Source organism: Neofelis nebulosa, chromosome 14 (assembly GCF_028018385.1).
Source record: "Neofelis nebulosa isolate mNeoNeb1 chromosome 14, mNeoNeb1.pri, whole genome shotgun sequence".
Lineage (NCBI taxonomy): Eukaryota > Metazoa > Chordata > Mammalia > Carnivora > Felidae > Neofelis > Neofelis nebulosa.
Window position 1 is genome coordinate 67,917,313 of NC_080795.1, and position 11,572 is coordinate 67,928,884.

Genomic DNA, 11,572 nt, shown 5'->3' on the forward strand with positions numbered 1-11,572 from the left:
AGGACAAGGCAGACCCTCCCAAGGGGAAAAGTCAATAGCCACAGGGCATGTCAGCCAAGAGAGGTTCCCCTGGGGGCAGAACCAGGGTTGCCAGAGGCGCCCCTCACATGACTCACTTGCTGGCAGAGAAGAGTCTTTTCTGTTCCTACCCAAAGGGATTTGATCATTGCTCTGACACAAAGACTTACGTGTGTTTTCTTTTATCCCTCTTCCGAATGGGACTTTTTACTGCACTTTCCCTGTTCCTATCCGGCATTCGTTGCCCATTGGTGCAGAAAAGTTGGGGGAGTTGTTTCTTCAAGTCTGTGATACCAGTAGGAACCACACTGTCCCTGATTGCTTACCACTCGGGAGCTCCTGGTCGAGCTAATCAAAGCATCTGGGCTTTGGGGCTCATCCCTCTTGGAGAAGGGGTAAATGTGTCTATGTGTGAGAAGACAAGGACCCATAAACACTTGGTGGCCAGCAGCATGGAAAGCGGCAGGCACTGTCAGACATCACCCCTAGTTCTTCCCTGCTTTTAGACTAATAAGACACTCAGATTTTTGTCTGGGCACCTGGCCGGGCTATTTCCAGCCTCCCTTGCTGCTAGTGTGGCCAAGTGCTCAAATGAAAATGAGCAGAAAATGGGCAGAAGTGATATAAACAACCTCGGGTTAAGCTCCACCCCCACCCCACCCCCGCTGCTGGAATTCAGATGTGCTGTCACACCACTTTGGACCGTGCAGTCAAGGAGGATCCGAGGAAGGGCTGGGTCAGAACTCCCAAACCCACAAACTTTTCCTCTGGGGGCTTCTCTAAATTCAGCAACTCTAAGAAAGGGTAGAAATCATATCCTATAAAAGTTACTCTAATGCCAGAAAGATAAAAAAGCAATAGCCCTGGGAAGCTGTAAATTAAGAAGATTAAAACAAAGAAAATAAACAAATGTAACTGCATGGAACTAGCCCTTTTATTTCTGGTGTTAGCAGCACAAGGGTATTAGACGACTTTTCGGGTGGGCTACGTATTAGGGGAGACCGTTCTCATTCCCACCCTTGCTCTCCCTCTGTCTGTAAAGCGCCTGATACAATCAGCTAAGGATGCAGAATGTTCTCAGAAGTCTGGCGTTATAAAGAGCAGAAGTGGCTAAAACACACCCATAGTGCAGCCCGTGGCCCCCAGAACTCCCGAGAGGAATACCGGAAATACTATCCTCAGGGTTGGGGGACTGACAGACTTAGGTTCACTTCCAGTGCACCACAGCCCCTGTGTGTGAGTGCTTTGCTACAGGATTAAGTATTGTCATTCTGGAAAAATCAGCACCAACGATCCATGCCCACAATTGAAATAAGCTCACGGGCCACCTCCTAGGTTCTGAGCCACACAGACTGAGCAAGACTCCACCACATAGGAGAGAAGAGGAAAACACAGCTCATCTCCACTCCGGCTTTCCAGTGTCTCAGAAAACCGTTCTTCCACGGTGTAATCTTTTCTGTAATCAGCGTGACATTTTGTGCACGCGTTGTCTGCTCGGTAAGGTGTTGAGAGCACGTAAAAGAATCTCATTTATTAGATTCATCGTTTTAATGATTTGTTTATGTAAGAGCTTGATTGCAAATTTGTAATCAATGTTTAAACGTCCGGGGGAATTTAAAGTTAAGTTTTTATGCTTTGGTTGATTATGTGTAAGTAGCGAATAAATATTTAGAAACGTGAATGCCAGATATCAAAGGGAGTGTTGTCTTAGAGATTAAGGAGTTGGCACATTTGTTACATAAAAGACAGGTAAGTTTTTCTCTCGGTATTAACAGCACTTGGAAAGTAATGCCATGCCTAGCCAAGCATAAGTGTGATAAAAGCTCGTTTATTAACTTCTGGGAGTCTCTGTTTCCTCATCTCTACAGACAACGGGTTGGATTCAATCATTGCTAAGCCTTCATCTCTAAGACACTGGATTATTATTAAAATTCAAGAGCTGTTTTGTTCACGTTGATACCACATTTTTACCATCCTGGAGCCATCAGCCGCACAGATAAATGAAGTCCTACCCTTCATAATGACTTAGACTTCCAGCATGCCTTCATTCTTTTATAATATCCCAGCTGCCTCTGTGTAAATAGACTGTCAGCATTTCATCAAGGCACATGGCTCATTGATAGGTTTGCCAGGCACACTTACAATCAAAACTCAGCCCGTCTAGCAGATAATTACCAGCTTCAGCGCATCTCAGCTGCTGTAGAACCCTTTCTTATTCTGTGCACCAGCTTCCCACCACAATGGAAAACAAAAACAAAAACAAAAACAACCCCCCCACACACACACACGCAAAACTGCCCGATTCTTATGACATCCCCATCACAGTTTCACAAAGGCTGAACGTTTGGAAAGTGTTTCCCGGTTTACAATTTCCTTTTCTCACAACCACCCTTGTTTTGCAGACAAACTAAAGCTCCAAGAGGCCAGGTTGACTCCTCAAAATCACACAGCTCATCAGTAGCAGGTCAGGACTGAAACCCAGGCTTCAGCCCAGTGGCTTTTCTAGAAACGTACCCCCAATTTATAGCAACAGCTATGGACCACGTAGGGTTGCCAGGAAACAGCCTTCCACGTTGCTTGAACGTTTCATGTAGGCCTCCAGTTGTATAGAACAGCAACACTAATTCTAATACCTCCTTTTCACTATATCAGCTCTGGCAAAAGGTCTCTAAAGACGGGGCAGAAAAAATTTTGAAAAAGAGAAACAACCGTGGGCTTAATTAAAATGTGTCAATAAAGAGAATGAAGAGGAGCTCTAAAACGTCAGTGCCCCTCCGCCAGCTGTCTGGCCCTAGTGCCCAACTCCGCTAGGGCGCTAGGGAGGAGTGTGTTTCTTCCCTCTCAACTGTTAACTGCCAACTGCTAACTGCTAACTGCCCAAGGTTGCCTTGCTGATGATGTCACGCCTGGCCATGTGACTCGCTTTGGCCAATGAAATGGGAGCGCAGGGGACCTGCCCCACGTACCAACAGAAGCTTTGAAGAGCTATTGTGTATTTCCACTCTCTCTCTTCCCTATATCACGAGATTGGAGTATTCTAGATGGAGGCTGCTCCCACTAGCTTGGTCCCATAACGAAAAGGACACGGAGCAGAATTTCAGCCACTCTGTGAAGATCAAGTCAGGCGAGGGAGAAGTAAACTTTGTTGTAAGCCACTAAAATTTGGGGGATCATTTGTTACTGCAGCAAATGATTTCCCCTAAACTGACAGAGTCAAGCAATGATGCCATTGTATTGGAAATATCTGTCAAGTGTCAGGAGGCTCCTTGAGCAGGTATTATTGTTTAAGAATTGAGTAAATACCTTGTTTAATGTTTATTTATTTTTGAGAGGGAGACAGAGCATGAGCAGGGGAGGGGCAGAAAGAGAGGGAGGCACAGAATCTGAAGCAGGCTCCAGGCTTCGAGCTGTCAGCACAGAGCCCGACATAGGGCTCAAAATCACAGACGGTGAGATCACGACCTGAGTCAAAGTCAGATGCTTAACGCACTGAGCCCCCCAGGCGCCCCAAGCATTGAGTACTTAGTATCTTTCGATCCCAGAACCTATAGCCAAGGGCCCAGCAGACAATAGTTCACAAGTGAATCTTTTATGACTGACCCGCTGCGTCAAAGGAGGCTGGATGACCGGTGCGATATGAGAATGATACTATGAGTTCAAAATGGAGCACAGATGCCTCAGGATATAGATAGAACCCTGGCCTAGTAAAGATCACGTGGATACCACTCTGCTCTGATTTCACCAATCCCACTGCTACCCAAGTAATCATATAAGGAGTTGCTGATTACCTCATACCTTAATATCCCACCTTCTATCATCCAAACCTGCGCTCCCTAAAACATCACCTCTGGACCTTGCTATCCCTGTCTCCATGAGTCAGCAAGGTCTGTTGACTTGCCAGTAAAACCCAGCAGGAAACATGACATACGTACTATCTGCCCTGTCTCAGCCCCTTACATACAGGCTGTCCCTCCCACCTGCCATGACCTTATGTACTAGAAAAGGCAACAGTGCTGGGCCCGAGTTCACCAAGAAGACACTGTGATGCTTCCTTCTTCGTTCACCCCCTGCTGTTTTCTGCACGGTTCCATGGCAGCAGAAAAGCATAGTATTTTGGGTACAGTCTCGACAGAGCCAGAAAGCCCTTGATCAAATCTCGATTGCACTATTTGCATGGCACTAAGGCGATGTAGAACTCTGGAACTAGAAGGGCCCTTTCGGGTTATCCCAAGTGTAGCGGAGAGAAGCTGGCCTCCACATTCCCACAACAAGCAGTCATTGGATGTAGGCGAGAGCAGGAAGGTCCATTTCTTTTTTTTTTTTTTTTTTTTAAATTTTTTTTTCAACGTTTTTTATTTATTTTTGGGACAGAGAGAGACAGAGCATGAACGGGGGAGGGGCAGAGAGAGAGGGAGACACAGAATCGGAAACAGGCTCCAGGCTCCGAGCCATCGGCCCAGAGCCTGACGGGGGGCTCGAACTCACGGACCGCGAGATCGTGACCTGGCTGAAGTCGGACGCTTAACCGACTGCGCCACCCAGGCGCCCCAGGAAGGTCCATTTCTTGAACCCCCTTTTCGCTCTCTAAGCCCCCAGTTACATCCACAGCCTTTCTGTAGTGCAGCCTGTTTGCTGTGACTCTGAACTCAGGAAACTGGCGGGACCATGGCTTGGGAGCAGGAATATGCAAATCTTAAGGACCTATTTGAAAACTCTTCTCCTTGGGGCGCCTGGGTGGCTTAGTTGGCGAAGCGTCCAACTTCGGCTCAGGTCATCGTCTCACAGTTCATGAGTTTGAGCCCCGCCTCGGGCTCTGTGCTGACAGCTCAGAGCCTGGAGCTGCTTCAAATCCTGTGTCCCCCCTCCTCTCTCTGCCCCTCCCCTGCTCATTCTCTCTCTGTCTCTCTCTCTCAAAATAAATAAATACACTTCTAAAAAAACAAAACGAAAACAAAAATACTTTTCTCCTTGCTCCTCCTCTACTTCTGACAATAGACTGAGGCATTTCACCAGACTGTGCCCCGAAAAACCTGATCTGAAGCTGTCGGAGGACAGGTCACTCGTCACCTGCTATATCATAAAGTCCTCGAAGTCATCAGGAACTTTTCCTTCCTGCCACCTGCTTCCTCCTAAACCACAACCCAAATGACTCTGCTGCTTCCAGGGGCAATAGAGGTAACCTACATCCCATTCTTTTCTTAAAAAAATTTTTTTAACGTTTATTTTTGAGACAGAGAGAGACAGAACATGAATGGGGGAGGGTCAGAGAGAGAGGGAGACACAGAATCGGAAGCAGGCTCCAGGCTCTGCGCTGTCAGCACAGAGCCCAACAAGGGGCTCGAACTCACGGACCGTGAGATCATGACCTGAGCCGAAGTCAGACGCTCAACCGACTGAGCCACCCAGGCGCTCCCCCGTTCTTTTCTTTTCCTGTCCTTAATGACTGACTTCCAGCACCCCTTTCTCCTCTGGATCTTTGTTCCACGCGGGACCCGTCATCTACAGACTCGACCACTCCTTTTCTCTGAGGAGCGCTGTTGACAGACTATACAAAACACTGCGCCCAAACAGTGCAATGCCAGGCACTCTCCACGTTTTGACAGCATGACCTAAAGTTTGCATTAAGGTCCTTAGACTCTGCCACTTTTCTAAGGTGGTCCCACCAACTTGCCCACGCGAGAGGAAGCTCTTCCGGCAAGGGCCCTCAGAGGCTGCCCCCTCCTGGCGCCAGCCTCTTCTCTCGCCCTGTCCTGACTCTCCCAGGCCACATCCACCGCAGACATTCTTTGACTAGCAACGGGGTAGGGAGCTCATGTCATACCAGGGAACTTGCCCCTGCACAGAAGCTGTGAGGAGTCAGGCCATAGACTGGGGAGTGGCAAGGGGGCGTGGGATGGTGACATGTGAGAGGATGTAAAAGGTATGGCCAGGGGCCTAACACAAGTCTGTTCTTATAAATCTTGTTCAACTTAAAATTCCAGAGACTTCGTTGGAAATTTTGGCTCATGACGGTGTTTCTCTGAGGAAACAGAAACAAATGCAAAGGGCAGTTCCATGAAGGGGGATTCCGTGACACATTTCTACCGAATCTTTTCAAGGGTCTTATTTCTTAGAAACGTGGAGAAGTCCCAACATGCATGCTGGGTGCCTGGCGCCGTGGGGACAGGAAGAAGACAACCGAGTACATTTCCTGTGCTCCAGACCCTGTTCTCAGCACCTTTCACGTATTCACAACGCTCCTCCTCACAACCTAGCAGACAGGCTCTGTTAGGCTCGGCCCCACTTTGCTGATGAGGAAACTGAGGTGCACGGGCATCACAGAGCTTGCCCCAGCGGCAGTTTTGTCGGGTGGCTGCAAAGGGGCGAAGCTGGGTTTCACGTGATACCAACACTTCGGCTACACGGAAAGAAACTTGGAGTCCCCTAGGCGCTCGGTTCTCTAGGTCTCTAACTGGAACTCTCAAAAACCCTAGTAAGTATCATCACCTCCTATTCTACAGATGAGAAAACCGCGACTCACAACAATTCAGTGACTTCGCAGTGTCACAGAGCTAGCAAGCCAGGATTTGAATGCTGAGCTGGAAGTCTACCTTTTAAGGCGGCTCAGCAAGAGCAAGATATTCCTTTCCTAAGGCTTTCCAGCTTTTCATGGCAGGAAGTGGTAATGAGCCTGTGTGGTGAGCATGAGGACTGCCCTGGGTCCCCACAGATGGCCGCCTTCTGGCTCCAGAGCCTTGGCCAGCAACACTCCCATCTTTGTGCCCATGACCTAGTTTGGCTCACCCAGTTTAGCTCTATGGCCTATTTCTTCCCGAGGAATTATTTCATAACATCTGCCAAGTAACTATGACAGGCTGAGCACATGGCATTCGTGAACTTGGAGATGAAACCAACCCAACGTTCCTTCATATGTGTGGACCGATATTTGCCATCGGGGTAGAAAGACCAGGAAGGGTTTTTTGGGTTTTTTGTTTGTTTGTTTGTTTGTTTTTTCTTTTTACCAGAAGGGAAATTAAGAAGAGTCTCAAACCTGCCCTTTCAGGTTGGTTTCCTTTTTACAACAGCTGCCCTAAATCACAGACAGTTGGGGCCTGGATTGCTCGACCAGGGCATACAGAAATTTCTACAGCCTATTAGGATAAAGTCTTTCTTGATCCTGCTTTTAGCAATGGATCTTAACTACCTCACGCTGGTTCCCTATTGCCAATAAAATCCACTGTCCACGGACCACTGTAGGGTCCGGGGCTGAAATAAAGGAGCGTGAGTTAAATGTTGGTAAGAGACTTAGAAGTGTTAATTAGGCAACGTAATTCTATACTTTTGAAAGGGCTGAGCCATAAAATGCTGTGATTAAGGGGCTGTCTATACAAGTAAATGGATATAATTACGTGTAAAAGCTCTCTTTCTCCCCCTTTGTGCTCCTCAAGCCCAAACCTGCTAGTTCTAACGTTTCCTTCCTTCCTTTTTTTTTTTTTTTCTTTCTTCGTCAACATTCCCTGGGGACTTGGCTGGTTTTCTTCCCCTTAGCCACAGGCCTCCTACTCTGTCTACTGTTTGGGGGTTACTTATCATCAACTCCACCTGATGGCCCCATTCTCCAGAAACAAATTCATGAGGCTTAAGAGTTTCACAGAACATGGGGTTACAAAAAGAACAAATATAGGGAAATTAAAAAGTCTACACATTTCAGCGTGCCTGGGTGGCTCAATGGGTTAAGCATCCAACTCTTAGTTTTGGCTCAGGTCATGATCTCTCACTTCATGGGTCTGAGCCCTCTGTCAGCACAGAGCCTCCTTGGGATTCTCTCTCTCCCCCTCTCTCTGCTCCTCCCCTGCTCGCTATCTCTGTCTCTCCAAATAAATAAAGTTAATTTTTTTTTTTTTAAAGCCTACAGATTTCTTACAGACATGGCCTTTTGTTTTTAGCTCCTAGCTTCCTCTCTGGGTACTTCCCACTGGGTACTATAGGACTCGACCCTGATGAGGGTGCTAACCCACTGTTAACTCTCCTGACCTGACTCCCACCCTGGACCATCTTTTCAACATACAAAACAGAACGTCTTCCCATACCGGTGAGAGTACCGCCAGGCTCTTTACCTGGGCCTCCCTGGCCTCCGTGTTCTGTGCTCTGCTTCCCAAGCCTCACCTCTACTACGTTCCCATTCGTCCTGTGCTCCAGCCCAGTCTAGTCCTCTTGCTGTGCTTTGAACAGCTCCAAGTCTTTCCACCTCAGGGGCTTTGCACTGACTAGCCCTTTTCCCTAGAACACCCTAACTACAAGCTGGCTCCTTCTCATCTTGTGGGTCTCAGCTGAAATGTCACCTCTTCAGAGAGGCCTTCCCGGATTACTTTATCTAAAGGAGGCCTCCCTCATTCCAGCCATTCCATTCTTTATCATATTTCCCTCTTTTATTTTCTTCAAAGCACTTAACTGCTACCAGAAATTGTCTTGCTTATTCATGTGTTTGTCTCTTGAGTGTCCACATCCACCACTAAGCTGGAAACTCCACATGAAGGCAAAGACCATGTCTGTCACACTCACTGTTGTCTCCCCAGAAGCAAATCGTGCACATGGGGGCCCTAAAGGAGTATATTGTCTTATTTCGCCCGCCACCATCTGGTTAACCGGAGCCACCCTTCATTTCATGTCCGAGAAGCCATTGTTGACTATGACCTTTACATCACACACTGGGTTACCTGGACTGCGGTCATTCATTTACTAAGCAAGCATCCATGTTAGAAGGCCATGTGCCAGAGGCTATGTTAGGCAATAATTTCACCAAGTCAAAGGAGTGGTAGGTCCTGCCTTCAAAAAGTCTCTCATCTAACGGAAAGGCAGACAAGTAAGTTAGTGAGGGCGATCCCTGCAGGATGATCTGGTAGGAGAATACCGAGTGCCAAAAGATAGACAAGAGGGGCATCTCAATCAGACCAGAGGGTTCTGGCCAGGCTTCTAAGAAATGACTCTTGAGCTAAGTTTCTTCATGTAAGAGCTAGAAAGAGAACAGCAGCATATTTTGGGGTGAGCAAGTCCCATGGGCTAGAAAACCATGGTGCAGACGCCATGTGTTGCTGGGCTGACCTAAGCAGGCGGTGGGCTCTGGGGAAGGTGTGCTAGGCAGGGAGTCTGGGGAACTTGTTTCTGCCTAGTCTGTTTCTAACGAGCCGTGTGACTGTGAGTGGGTCCCCTCCCCTCTGAGTTTCAGATTCTCTCTCTGGCTGGCATTTAGCGAAAACTGAACTTGTCTGAACATTCTAAACCTTCTATTCATTCCGTAAGTATTCAGTCTCTATAGTCACTGTCCCCTAACACCAATTTACTGGGGGCTCACTTTATGCCCAGCAGAGCACTAAGTGTTCTAAAAAATAAAATTAATGGCAAATGCAGTCTTTGCTCTGGAATGCAGTGACAATTTGGAGAGGGAGAAAATAAACCATAATAAAATTAGGAAAACGAAGCAGTTTAATGCATCTTACATCTCTTGCTAATTGTTCCCGTGTACTGGTCTTGTTGTGCCATTTACATGCCCTGTGTTCTAATTCTATTTGATCCAGTCTCCCACTTTCTAGCTATAAAACAGTGGCCTAGTTCTTTTACTTTTCTAAGCTTCTATTTCAAGATCTGTAAAGCGAGGAAAGTACCAAACTTACAGGGTTGTTGTGAGGAACGAATGGGTTAGAATATGCGAGGCATTTAGCATAGGGCCTCACACACAGTCTGACCTCGATAATAATTGCATCTTCCATGCTGCTGGACATTGCAATGCACAACGATAGAGATGAAATGTTAAGAACAAGGTTGAAGAGTGATCCGTGAAGACTGAGACTATGCACCTCCTGGAAGACCCTTGAGTGAGTTTTTTAAGGAAGTGAGTTGACTGAATTGTTGGTGGAGAATCAGCAGGAACACGGGTAGAAGGCTCTTGTAATGGTCAAGGAGAAGGTGAGGTCAAGACTGGAATGGAATGGAAGGAGACACTGTGGAGAATCAATAGGCTCTTGATGATGCTCCTAGTTAAGGGCTTCGGTATTTTCTCTGAAGGATCAGGCCACCAGCGTTTTTTTGTCCCTCCCAAATACCTGTTGCACAGGCTACATTCCAAGTGCGCGAAGCAGAGGTCTGGGGCTGCCTGCTTCCATCTAGCTCCACTCATAAGATAGAGGATTATGTACATCCTACATGCTGACTTGCCTGTGATCTTCAAGGGTGTCAAGTTCGTGGACGTCAAAGGTAGAACTGTTCCAAGCTAAAGGAGACTAGAGGGCCTTGATGACTAAATGCAGTGTGTGGTTCTGAACCGGATTCTTCTGTGGGAATCACTGACAAAGCTTGAGTGAGTTCTGAGGATTAGATAGTCCTAACTATCAATGTCAATTTCCTGACTTTAATGCTTATATTCGGGGTATGCAGAATAATTCCTGAAAGCCATGCTGATGAAGATAAGCAATTGTGGTAGCTTGTCTCCAACGTGACCAACCACCAAGTATTTCTTCTCCCCTGTGCACACAGACAGAAGTACGGTCTGTTCCTGTGCTCCCTGGAATGTGGCCGAACTTATGACTGCTCTAAGCAACAGAATGCTACTGAAGTCATGCTATGTGACTTCTGAGGCTAGGTCCTAAGAGGCCTTATAGCTTCTGCCAGTGTCTCTTAGAAGCCAACCTCTACCTAAAAAGTCTAAGTGCCTGGAAACGACCGTGCCTGAGGAAGCCGAAGCCAATTCTAGTGAGAATTGCCCCACTGAGCATATCGGGCCCAGAACTCTGAAATACAATAATAAATTGTGTTAACCACTGTGTTTGGGGTTGTTACACATTTATATACAATGAGACAGTAGCTATATTTGAATGGTAATGGATTTGTATAAACCTCTTGGTGGTTTTCTCTTTCTTTTTTTGCATGAAGCATATGTTAAGCTCATAATTAAAGAAATTACTTCTTGAGTCACCTGGGTGGCTCAGTCAGTTAAGCATCTGACTCTTGATCTCAGCTCAGGTCTTGATCTCAGGGTCGTGAGTGAGTTCATGCCTCATGTTGGGCTCTGCACTGGGCATGAAGCCTATTTAAAAGAAAAAATAAATAAATAAATCACTTCTTTTTCCCCAGTACTTTGAGTTAAGAGTAGCATTGTCTAAATTGTATCTTCCAAGATATGGTTATTTCCACTAGACAGAATAAATTATTCACCATGATGTCTATAGCATCCAACACAATGGCTTGTTGCAATGGGGGCTTTGTAAGTATTTACTGAATAATTGATGAATGAAAAAGCATTGAATAAATTCTCCAAGGATGGAAGGCTATTTACTTATTCATTCATTTATTACTTAAAGAGATTTATGTTAGTTTCACATCATACTTTTTTCCAACTAGTTCTATACTCTCTTTAAAGATACCCAAAAGGGGTGCCTGTGTAGCTCAGTCAGTTAAGACTCTGACTCTTTCTTGATTTCCTCTCAGGTCATGATCTTATGGTTCATGAGATCAAGCCCCGTGTCAGGCTCTGTGCTGACAGTGCAGAGCCTACTTCGGATTCTCTCTCTCTCTCTCTCTC

At 46.6% G+C, this 11,572-nt stretch overlaps 1 long non-coding RNA gene across 1 annotated transcript; it reads left to right on the forward strand.

Moving 5' to 3' along the window:
- The first annotated feature begins 1,840 nt into the window (after positions 1-1,840).
- Positions 1,841-10,813, forward strand: LOC131494600 (uncharacterized). The gene is made up of 2 exons (XR_009253478.1): positions 1,841-4,320; positions 4,574-10,813. It is a non-coding gene; the product is annotated as an uncharacterized LOC131494600 (long non-coding RNA).
- Positions 10,814-11,572: the final 759 nt, after the last annotated feature.